A 13686-nucleotide genomic window follows, 5' to 3' on the forward strand; every position below is an offset into this window, starting at 1 on the left:
CCAAAATGAAAGGCGATTGTGCTTTCTGATTTGTGATAAGACTTACATATTAGCCACCAATTATCCCGAAACGAAGGTGTGCACCGTCGTTAAAATTGCATCCATATTTCGATATTTTCCGGGGCAGAAATTTATACATTTGCATAGCTTAGAATATTTCCTCAAAGGAAAGAGTGTCAAGCTTTCGGGATTAGCACTCGCATACATACGGTGTAATTAAGGAAGAAAATAATGCAGTAAAGAAAGTTGAAATTAATAGAAAATGGATTAAAACTGAGGACATCCGGACGACTACAAATATGTAAATACCAAGTGAATGTATTGGAAAATCAAATGCCCCTCAATAAATTATGCTGGTGTGAGTTATGGATATAAGAAAGAGGTAACAGAGGAGAAATTTAGGCCCAGGCATTCTTAGGTCAACAGGTAAGATGACTAATGTTGTTATTACTTAAGCTATTCGAGGACGGTTAAAACCTCCAACGATATTCCGCCAATATCCCGCAGAATGGCCCTTTGACGCCCTCTCTTGCCTTCTACCCAAGGAACAACCATGAATTTAAAGGTATGATGAGGAAAATGGCAATAAGTTAATTCCCTGCTGGCAAGCAGTCAGAGACTTTGCCATGGTAACCTGTAGGTTCGTTGTCGGTCTGTCGGTCACACACGCAGACCATGATACCCTCATAAAATAGTAAATTTCTCTGTCATTTGAATAGTAAGGTAAATTATGAACATAACGAAAGTTGTTTATAACGAAGAGACGTTTCACATACAGTCCACGGAGTTTACAGGAAATCAATAGCATAAGAGAAAATGGAGGAAAACCTTTCTTGTTTTCCTATAAACCCCCGTCTAATCAAAGATTTTAAAATGAAATGCATATAAAAACCTTCCTCGGGGTGAGTATACTCCAAATATGAAGCTTGTTTGAAATCTATCCAGCCGTTTTGCCGTGATGGTGGAACAAACAAACAAACAAACAAACAAACAAACAAACAAACAAACAAACAAACAGACAAACAGACACGAAAAGTAAAAACCACCGATTCGGTCTTGAGTTGACCTAAAACGGATAAATATCTGAAAAATTGGCAAAACAAACGAAATTACAGACAGCAGACCCCCTACAACTTTATTTGTAAGATAATCTCGCTGCTGTAAGCATACTGGAGCTGATGTTGCCATGGTTACGGCAGTTCATTTCTTTATCCAATTCCTAGTGCAGAGATAGTGTGGTGCCAAATATCTCAATAACGGATGGTTTTAGGGCCTTAAAACATGGTTTTCGGGCTCGTAGGGCTTAAAATGAGCTTTGTCTCGTCCTTGTACGACAAATTCCATATTTTGCCTATATTAGCCTAGTATTTGTGTATCTCCCCACGTCGCCCCCCCCCCTCAAATTGTTTTGAAAATAAAATATAGCCTATAGCCCTCAGATATAATGTATCTTTCTATTAGTGAAATAATTTTTAGAATTGGTCCGGTAGTTCCTGAAATTAGCCATTATATGCAAACAAATTACCTCTTTATATATTAGTATAGATTATTATTATCATCATGCTTACAAAATTGAAGAGATAAAGACCAGACGTATATCAATTCAGCTGCGACGGAAGAGAAGAATAATTGCCACGATAGTCGAAATTACGGAGATATTAAATTTGGTAAACGAGAAAATACGGCTTAATACTTGTTATTCGACATTGAAGAATGTAATCGCGGCGTGAAATACGAAATTATGATTCAAATACGTTCACCAGTTGGACCGATACGAAGTAAAACGTTACGTCGAAGCCCATCACAAACAGAGCTTAAAGAAGAGAAAAATATGCAGAAAACATTTTCTGAGAAGAAAAATTGAGAAATAATTAAGACTTCGAGAATAGAAATATCGTAAAATTACAGATTAAAAAATAATATCGAAGACACTGACTGATCGAATTGATAAGACATAAGGATATTGAGAAGAGATTATTATTTTAAGAAGCTTTAAAAATGAGCGATCACTCGTTGGAATGAAGAAGCAGATGTCTTGAAAATTTCGAGGTGGACCGACCTGGAGATGAATATGAACCGGACAACATACCAGACCTGATGAGAGGAAGGACTCCAGCCGTTCCATACAGTAGAGCGCAACCAGCCCAGGACCAGAGACGTGACGCGGAGTGCTAAAGAAGACGCCGTACTTGCTGAATGACGAGCTAAGTTTGCTAGATATTAATTCTTAATTAAGCTAGACATAATTATCTAATATAATTTACAATAAGTGTGAAATAATTAACAAGTGAAGTGACTCAGTGAAGTGACACATTTGAATTATACCATACTACTGTAAGTTAAGTTATGGCAAGATCGATGTCTTGAAATCTAGTTGCTTTACGTCGCACCGACACAGATAGGTCTTATGGCGACGATGGGATAGGACGGGTCTAGGAGTTGGATGGAAGTGGCCGTGGCCTTAATTAAGGTACAGCCCCAGCTTTTGCCTGGTGTGAAAATGGGAAACTACGGAAAACCATCTTCAGGGTTGCCGACAGTGGGATTCGAACCCACTATCTCCTGGATGCAAGCTCACAGCCATGCGCCCCTAACCGCACGGCCAACTCGCCCTGTATATCTCGAAAGAAGTGGCTATACAAATGTCGAATGGATTATGAGAGCGAATGAGAATATGATTATTTGCGGGAAGGAATATAGATTATCACGCAACTGGATATGAGTACTTGCGTGCATTAGATTTCATTAATGGGTGTTGTAAATCCATTCATGCTAAGTTAGCGTCATTATGGGATAATATAGAGAGGAATTATGATTTATACGAGTTATTCCTTGTCGAATTACGTCATCAAATGGAATTACGAAGTGCTAGAGGTTAAGCATTATTCTGTGAGAAGAAATATGATCCAAATAAGTGATTATAGTTGCAACAGAGTTTTATACGTCTTAATAGATGTGTTTATTTATGAAGAGGTTATGATATATGAAAAGTGGTTATGTTGTTGGTTTAATTGAATTGATTGAGGGATATATGGTCGAGAATGGCCTTATATGAAGCGATTGGAGTAAAGTAATAGGAAGATATGTTGCAATAAGACGTAAATATGGACGCTAAATGTTTATATTTTCAGATATGCATCAAATATGTGATTCAAGTACATTGAAACCGATACATCGAGGGAATAGCTTAATACAAGGTATGCATAACAAACACATATGCGTAGATGAGAATAAATGGTTTCCGTATTGTCAAATACAGCTGTTGTTGTAGGGAAATACTTATAGCAAATGTCATATTGTTGTAATGCACGTAACGGAAGATGAAATGGGTGTATAGCCTTATTGAATAACATAGATTAGATAATATCGAGATATCATAATTGAAAATTAGAGGAGTCACTTAGATAAACTTGTCATGATAACAGAGGCTTTGTGAAAGATCAAATGCATATCGAGAGGAAATTAATAAGGTTAATTAAGAACTATTTTAGTTAGGAATGTGATATAGATTATTTTATATTTTGAAAGATGATTCATGATTATATATATATATATATATACACGTAAATATGATAGACTAGGATGATAGGTACCAAGATTTTGTGCTCAGGAAACTGACCGGACTGCGAACAATCCCTCAGATTCTAGTAAATATCCCTGGCCGGGAATCGATCACGGGACCTCCCGGTAAGTGGCAGGCTCACTGTTCGTACACCGTGCGGCCGAATCTCTCACCTTAGATAGATTGTTATTTTAGGTTATCATACTTCCACATGAATTAATGTCAGTGAATACTCTTCGTATGAGGGGCAAGCTAACTTATTTTCCGTCGTCAATAGCAACCAATAACTTCTATAAACCCCACATCATATCAACGTTCTTACTGTAATAGGGTTGGGGCGATCGAGTTAGTGCACCGTTCGAGCAGCGTAGCTGTTAGCAAATATTCGGAAAATGGTCTGTTGGCACCCCACTATAGGCAGCCATGAACATGATTTTCCGAGGTTTTCCACTTTCACACTAGATAAATTCTAGGGCTGCAACTTAATTAAAGCCACGATCGTTTCCCTCCTAAAACTAGCCCTATCCTCTTCCACAGACGCCAAAGAAAACCTGTCTGAATTGGTGCGACATTGATATTCTAGCAAAAAATAATGCGAGAATAAAAAAGATAACACCATGAATAGATTCTTTCAGGCATTTTTCAATTAGAAATGTGCACATTATAATATTTCTTAATGATCTGGCTACGGTGAACGTAGTTCTTACAAAAATGTCCACATTCTACAGGAACATGCTCGGATAGTAGGCCTAACTTTTATGTCAAGTCCCGAGGCACCTTCAATATTCCTAGTTTTTATAATCACTCCACACTCATTGCTAGAGCCATCACAAAAACAATGGTTATCATCAGACAACCGGGCGAGTTGACCGTGCGGTTAAGGGCGCGCAGCTGTGAGGTTGCATCCGAGAGATAGCGTGTCCGAATCCCACTGTCGACAGCCCTGAAGATGGTTTTCCGTGGTTTGCCATTTTCACACCAGGAAAATGCAGGGGCTATGCATTAATTAAGGCCACGGCCGCTTCCTTCCCATTCCTAGGCCTTTCTTATCCCATCGTCGCCATAAGACCTATATGTGTCGGTGTAAAACAAATAGCGAAGCGGGTGTCATCGGACACTTTCAAGAAAACTGAAGTACACGGGAGTAAGGGTTTGCAGTGTCTTAATCCCCTAGAAATAATATAAAATAATGTAGTACCCCTGGAGAATCACCAGCTTTTTGCAGATTTTCAAGAACAACGCATTCACTGGAAAATCCAAAAGAATGGCCTGTCCCAAGAAATTGTATTAGCAGTAATAGTACGTTTCAATGTGTATACCAACGACCGACCGCAGCCTCTAGGATCGAAGAGTTTCATCCATGCTGACGAGCCATCAAGTCTGACATTTAAATGTTGCAGAAAATGAGCTGACAAATTCACTGCAGCAACTTAGCTCACATTACGAGACGAACCAATATTGAAGACTAATCCATATAAGACCCAAGTCTGTGCATTCCATCTAATACATGACAGGCTAAGAGGAAAATCACAATCAGTTCGTAAGGAGTTCAGCTTGTTATCTTCCTAACTCTCTGACTAACTTTTGAAACATATAAAATTGCATTTAAGTTGAAAAATATGAAAGATATGCATTTAAAATGGAAAATATGAAAATTAATATTCATTAAATAAAATACACAATCGTTGGACCTCGTACTCACACTTGGTTCTCACCTGTTTACTTACACATACGTTATTTGAAGCGGGCCAGCTACCACTCAGTGCAGCAATAATAGAATGAGACCCTTGACTATCTCTAGGTTGTGGGGTAATAAGCTTACTTTTGACAACATACCATATAAGTTCTGGGAAAAGGAGATTGGCGTTTGGTTTCCCCATTAAGTTTGCGGTTAACAAATTTTACTGTATAAATGAAACGAAAGATTAATTTGATTGAACAAAATATATTCTTGAAATTATATATAAAATAGTAAGTCTTGTTGCGATAAAATAGATGAGAATATGAAATTATGACATTGCAACTGAAAGAAACTAGGCATGAATTTGAATTCTTCTTGACCGGACATTTAACAATTTATACGAAATATATCCCTCACTGTTTCACTTAATTGTACCTTCAACACTTTGAGTGTAATTACGACGTATTCCTTAGATCTGGTGTTTACTGTAGATGTGTCAAGCTTAATTTGGTGATGTATCCATGTGACTGCTTCTTCTGCATCCTTATGACTACTTGGTAAGTCTATCCTTTGACTTCGTGGTAAGCCTTTCCGTCCGTATCTTCAACTAAGAGACCGACCAACTGTAACCTCATTCTCTCAATGACCAATGAGTAGTGAATCACTGAGTCCTCTCCTTCCCGTGGACTCCCCTTGACTTAATGACCGACTGAGGCCTCTGCATCTCGTTCACACTCCGACCAACTGTCTCCTCTCCTTCCAATTGAATAATGACTGACGCTACAATATGCAGCCACCTTTTATAGACGTTAGGTTGACGCACCTACGTAATCTCCAGAAATAACTAGCATTTACTCCCACCTCGCGACAAATATTACATACAATGGTGAAATAGCCTGGGGCTCCCAGTAGGTCTCTCCCAGCAGTGAGCGCACCGCTAAATGAGCAAGATGACGTAGCAATGACTTGACAGAAACGCCAGCAGTACTGCACAATGTAGCAATGTCACATCCAACATCTGATATATAACAATTCTCACTGTACATGTCTTGAGTGTTATTCTACACACACGTATATATGCATACATTTAACTACAATCATGCAAGCGACAAGCATTGCAGAATGGAATTGAATAAGAATGATATAATAATAGTAATCTCACAGATAAAATAATAATAATACGGACATCAGTAGTATAATAGGCAGGTTCTGCGGCCGCCTCCGCCTCAGGGCTCCTAGGGGCCCCTCCGCTTCCGCCTCACGGGAGGCCCTCCCAGAGGCCTCCTCCGCCTCCGCCAGCCGAGGGGCATTCCCATAGGCCTCCTCCGCCTCCCGCGGGAAATTTGAATTGGTAAACAAAGCCACGTGCTTTTTGACAGCTGTCATCGACAACAACGCATCGCTAACCTCACTGCTGCCATCTTGACGGGCCTAAACCTCAGTGGTACAAACTTAACCTAACTAGCGCGAGATTTGAATAGGTAAACAAATCCACGTGTTTTCTGACAGCCATGTGCTTTTTGACAGACAACAACGCATCGCTAACCTCAGTACTGCCATCTTGACGGGCCTAAACCTTAATGCTACCAACTTAACCTCACAAGCGCGAGATAAACAAAGCCACGTGCTTTTTGACAGCTGTCATCCGCCATCTTTAAACTACAGAGCACCGTGCTGCCCTCCTTATCGCAGTAGCTGTAAATTCGTCACCTGTCATCGGAAGTGCTGCCATTTTGGCGGGCCTAAACCTTAGTGCTACCAACTTAACCTCACTAGCGCGAGATAAACAAATCCACGTGCTTTTTGACAGCTGACATCCGCCATCTTTTATCAACAGAGCACAGTGCTGCCCTCTTTAGCTACTTACCTTTGAAATGTGGTGGCGGATAATTTGAAAAATCCTTTTTGACAGCAGCCATAAAGCATCTGCTGGCCAACAAACGTATAGATATTCAAACTCGGAAGGCCTTTGCAAAAACCTTTGTATGGAGCGTGCTTCTGTATGGTTGCGAAAGCTGGACATTAGGAATGCAAGAAGAAAAAACTAGAGGCAATTGAAATGTGGATCTAGAGAAGAATGCAGAGGATAAGTTGGACTGAAATGAAGAGCAATACCGAAGTCCTTAGGGAGACAGGAGAAAAACGGAGTCTGATAACTGAAATTGAAAAACGGAAAATAAAATTTATTGGTCACATTCTGCGGCATGATTTCCTTTGTAACATCATTGAAGGAAGAATTGCTGGGAAAGGAAGAAGAGGACGACCCAGAGTGTCTTACTTCAAGAACCTGCTTCTGAGGATGAAGTGCAAGACTGGCTCAAAATAGACATCTGCGGCTGCAGCGACAAGGTTTAGCCTTTACAACATGATGATGATGATATTATTATTATTATTATTATTATTATTATTATTATTATTATTATTATTATTATTATTAGTAGTATAATTAGATGGTTCGGCGGCCGCCTCCGCCTCCGGCTCTCGGTAGAGGCCTCCGCCTCCCGCGGGAAATTTGAAGTTTTGCGGGAAATTTGAATTTTGACGCGAGATTTGAATTTGTAAACAAAACCACGTGCTTTTTGACAGCTGTCATCGACAACAACGCATCGCTAACCTCACTGCTGCCATCTTGACGGGCCTAAACCTCAGTGGTACCAACTTAACCTAACTAGCGCGATATATGAATAGGTAAACAAAGCCACGTGCTTTTTGACAGCCACGTGCTTCTTGACAGACAACAACGCATCGCTAACCTCAGTACTGCCATCTTGACGGGCCTAAACCTCAGTAGTACCAACTTAACCTTACTAGCGCGAGATTTGAATTTGTAAACAAATCCACGTGTTTTTTGACAGCCAAGTGCTTTTGGACAGACAACAACGTATCGCTAACCTCAGTGCAGCCATCTTGACGGACCTAAACCTTAGTGGCACCAACTTAACCTCACTAGCGCGAGATAAACAAATCCACGTGTTTTTTGACAGCCAGGTGCTTTTTTGACAGCTGTCATCCACCATCTTTAAACTACAGAGCACCGTGCAGCCCTCTTTATCGCAGTAGCTGCAAATTCGTCACCTGTCATCGGCAGTGCTGCCATCTTGGCGGGCCTAAACCTTAGTGCTACCAACTTACCCTCACTAGCGCCAGATAAACAAATCCACGTGCTTTTTTGACAGCTGTCATCCGCCATCTTTAATCCATAGAGCACAGTGCTGCCCTCTTTAGCTACTTACATTTGAAATGTGGTGGCGGGTAATTTTTACGTCACAGCTGTCATCCGCCATCTTGCATCGCAAACCTCAGTGCTGCACACTTTAGCTAGATACCTTTGAAATGTAGTGGCGGCAATTTGAAGAATTCTTTATGCTCTCGTTTGGAAACAGACCTATGCGCTTTTTTGACAGCTATCATCCGCCATCTTTAATCCAGAGAGCACCGTGCTGCCCTCTTTAGCTACTTACCTTTAAAATGTGGTGGTGGTAAATTCTACGCGCTCTTGTTTGGAAACAAACTCACGTGCTTTTTGACAGCTGTCATCCGCCATCTTACATCACAAACCTCAGTGCTGTACTCTTTAGCTAAATACCTTTGAAATGTGGTGGCGGCAATTTGAAAAATCTATGTGCTCTTGTTTGGAAACAAAGCCACGTGCTTTTTTGACAGCTGTCGTCCGCCATCTTTAATCAATGGAGCACTGTGCTGCTCTCTGTAGTAGCGGGCAATTTGAAAAGTTCTGTTAGCTGTCATCCGCATTCTTTAATCAAGAGAGCACCGTGCTGCCATCTTTAGCTAGATACCTTTGAAATGTGGTGGCGGCAAATTGAAAAATTCCACGTGCTCTTGTTTAGTAAACAAACTCACGCGCTTTTTGTCAGCTGTCATCCGCCATCTTACATCGCAAACCTCAGTGCTACACTCTTTAGGTACATACCTTTGAAATATGGTGGCGGATAATTCAAAAAGAAAAATTCTACAGCAGCCATCTCTCGACGCTAATTGCACAAGATGGTGGCTATACATGACTCCTTAAAGGTGCTTATGCAAGATGGTCGCTATACATAGGTTCTTATGAGACGTCCTTGGGATGCTTGCGCAAGATGGCTGTTATACAAGGCTCCTTATCAGACACCCTAGGGATCCTTGGGCAAGATGCTGGTTGCTCCTATGAGGCGACTTAAGGGTCCTTGGAGAAGATGGCTAGAGACGCCCCTCAGGACGCTTGCGTAAGATGGCGGACGCAAGATGGCGGCTCTACACGACTCCTTATGAAACGCTTTAAGGGTGATTGCGCAAGATGGCTACCGCTCGTAGCTTAGAGGATAACGTGTCGTGCTAGTTCGTTTCATTAAATTTAGGGCTTAAATGCAAAATGTTAAATATCTCGAAAACGGTGCACCGTAGAGCAAAACGGACAAAATTGGTCTGCCTAATACGTAGGTTCGCAGTATGAGGAACAAGAAAAACATAGTCTAATGATGGGATCAGCGGTTCGATTCCTACTTAAGCCCTTTGGCATTGGCAGCTATCTAATTCTACAAGATGGTGGCTGCTCTTATGAGACACAAGATAGCTTGAGACGTCCTAGGGATGCTTACGCAAGATGGCGGACACAAAATGGTGACTATACATAGCTCCTTATGAGACAGCCAAGGGGGTGCTCGCACAAGATGGCGGCTACTCTTATGAAGAAAGCTAGCTTAGAGGCTACTGCGCAAGATAACGGTTGCTGTTATGCATGCGGTGGAGAGCAAATTGAAATTCTATGTGCTTAATCAACAGAGCACCCTGCTGCCCTCTTTAGCTGAAATGTGATGGTGGATAATTTGAAAAATTCTTTTGACAGGTGTCATCTTTAAACAATGGCGAATACACATAGGCTGTTAAGACCTTAACATTCTCCTCCTCCTCCTTCTATACCTCCCCCATCCTCCTCTTCCTCCTCCGCCTCTTATGTCAAGGCATAGCTTTATATCGAACAAGTTTAAACCTGCATCGCGAAGGCAAGCGTGTGCAGCGATAACATTATTGTACATGTTTAGACTTGCGAAACATAAGAAGAGTAGAATCAAACGCTGTACTCGATTCAACATGTGATCAGAACATTGATTGATGTGTTCAGAACACAAAATAAGTGATCAAGGCTAGAATCGAACACTGTATTCGATACAATATGTCGGGGGATACACTTGTTCTAAGATGATCAGATTGAAACATAACAAGACTAGAATCGAACACTGTACTCGATGTCGTTAACTTCAACATGTGATTAAAACATTGTTTGGTGTGTTCAGAAGACTACATAAGTAGAATCGAACGTTGTATTTAATACAACATGTTAGGGGATACCTTTGTTCTAAGAAGACCAGATTGAAACATAACAAGACTAGAATTGAACACTGTACTCAATACAACACGTCAGGGGATAACTTTGTTCTAAGAAGATCAAATTGAAACATAACAAGACTAGAATCGAACACTGCGCTCGATGTCGTTAACCTTAACATGCGATTCAGAACATTGATTGATGTGTTCAGATCACTAAACAACTAGAATCGAACACTGTTCTCGATGTTGTTAACTTCAACATGTGATTAGAACATTGTCTGATGTGTTCAGATCACTAAACAACTAGAATTGAACACTGTACTCAATACAACACGTCAGGGGATAACTTTGTTCTAAGAAGATCAAATTGAAACATAACAAGACTAGAATCGAACACTGCACTCGATGCAACATGTGATCAGAACATTGACTGATGTGTTCAGATCACTAAACAAGTAGAACCGAGCACTGTACTCGATACAACATGTCAGGGGATACTTTTGTTCTAAGAAAATTAGATTGAAACATAACAAGACTAGAATCGAACACTACACTCGATGTCGTTAACCTTAACATGTGATCCGATACAACATGTTAGGGGATACCATTGTTCTGAGAACATTAGATTGAAACATAGCAGGACTAGAATCGAACACTGTACTCGATACAAAATGTGATTAGAACATTGTTTGATGTGTTCAGAGCAAAAGTACAACTTCAATGATTTACCTAGTGTAAAAATCAAAAACACACACTGTGCACATATCGCATAGCTATCTCGCTTAATAAACGATACAACTTTAATGATTTGCCTAGTACGAAAATCAAAAACACACTGTGCACATATCGCATAGCTAACTCGGCAACACTTCAAATGATTTGCTTAGTGCGAAAACAAAAATTTATACCGCGTAGCTCACTCGTTCACCGCACTGCAAAGACGCTTAGTAATTGCATATACACTGATATATGTCATACGAAAATCAAGAAAGCACGCTGCATAGCCAACTCGCTCGGTCACATTGCAAATACATTACGATACGTTACTCTTTATTCTCGAGACACACACACACACAGGGATAAGAATGTTGCGAGATACTACATACTTACATGTTTAAATAGGGGGGTGAAAAATCATAAATTATATGTACACATGTTGTCTCCTCCAAGTTGTAAGATGAAATAGACGCAGTACTGCGAGTTTCCACCTTAAATGGCGAACGGAAGTAGCATGATATCTCAGCAAAATATACGCGTGAGCTTGCATACACGCAAGTCAGACACAATCATGGATACCGCGATTCAAATCCTGGCAACTTATACCGTCAGGAAGGGCATCAGGCTAGATCATGTAATTACACGTTATGACGATCGCACAGGTCCCTCGCCTAGCATTTGCTATTTTTTACGGCTTCCGACAGTAGGAGTTCGAACCCGCTATCTCCCGAAGTAGCGAGAATGATTGCGGGTACAAGAGTGTTGTTGGTGATTCATTTGTCGGATGGAGGTGATAAGCCTTGTGCAGGCTTCTTCGGTAGGAGTAGGCTATGTGCCGGTACCGGGACATCTAGTTATAAAACCCGCTACAACAGATTTGTCGCGTATACTGCGATTTAAAATCCTAGTCCTTTAACGTTAGGAAGGGTAACCGGTCGTAAAACTATGGTGTATGATGTAAGAGGCGGGGTGTGCAAAAAGCCAGCATTAAGTAAGGGCTGTTGATGGGGACGTTAAACCTTGTGCAGACTCCTTCGAAACTGATTGCGGGTACAAGACGTTGATGGTGATTCATCTGTCGGATGGAGGTAATAAGCCTTGTGCAGGCTTCTTCAGTAGGAGTAGGCTATGTGCCGGTACCGGGACATCTAGTTATAAAACCCGCTACAATAGATTTGTCGCGTATACTGAGATTTGGAATCCTAGTCCTTTAACGTCAGGAAGGGTAACCGGTAGTAAAACTATGGTGTATGATGTAAGAGGCGGGGTGTGCAAAAAGCAAGCATTAAGTAAGTGCTGTTGATGGGGACGTTAAACCTTGTGCAGACTCCTTCGAAACTGATTGCGGGTACAAGACATTGATGGTGATTCATCTGTCGGAGTCCGACTCGTTGGCTGAACGGTCAGCGTACTGGCCTTCGGTTCAGAGGGTCCCGGGTTCGATTCCCGGCTGGGTCGGGGATTTTAACCTTAATTGGTTAATTCCAATGGCACGGGGGCTGGGTGTATGTGCTGTCTTCATCATCATTTCATCCTCATCACGACGCGCAGGTCACCTACGGGTGTCGAATAGAAAGACCTGCACCTGGCGAGCCGAACTTGTCTTCGGACACTCCCGGCACTAAAAGCCATACGCCATTTCATTTTTCATCTGTCGGATGGAGGTAATAAGCCTTGTGCAGTCTTCTTCAGTAGGAGTAGGCTATGTGCCGGTACCGCGACATCTAGTTATAAAACCCGCTACAACAGATTTGTCGCGTATACTGCGATTTAAAATCCTAGTCCTTTAACGTGAGGAAGGGTAACCGGTCGTAAAACTATGGTGTATGATGTAAAAGGCTAGATACTAATAGTTTATGCGTCAAGAAGGGCATCTAGCTATTAAACAATAGTTTGTGGTGTGGGACACAAGATACTGCAATTTAAAATCTTGTTTATCTCATCAAAAATAACACCCGGCTGTAAAATTAATTCATGCGATTTAAAATCTTAGTTCTCGCGTTAAGAAGGGTATCTAGCAGTAAAGCAGATTCTCGCGAGTTAAAATCTTAGTCCTCGCGTCAAGGAGAGTAAATAGCCGTAAAACTATGGTGTATGATGTAAGAGGCTAGATGCTGTAATTTAAAAAATCTTATTTCTTGCATCTCGAAGGGTAACAAGTTTTAAAACAAATTCTTGCGATTTAAAATCTTTGTTCCTGCACCAAGAAGAACATCTAGCTGTAAAACCCCAATTCTCGTGTTTGAAAGGGCAACTAGTTGTAAAACAGATTCTTAATCCCAGTTCTTTGACGTCAGGAAGGACAACCGGTCGAAAACAATAGTGTATGATGTAAGAGGCTGGATACTGCTAATTTTGTGTCAGGAAGGGCAACCAGTCGTAAAACAGATTCTTGTGATTT

The sequence above is a fragment of the Anabrus simplex genome, chromosome 1, assembly GCF_040414725.1.
Source record: "Anabrus simplex isolate iqAnaSimp1 chromosome 1, ASM4041472v1, whole genome shotgun sequence".
Classification (NCBI taxonomy): Eukaryota; Metazoa; Arthropoda; class Insecta; order Orthoptera; family Tettigoniidae; genus Anabrus; species Anabrus simplex.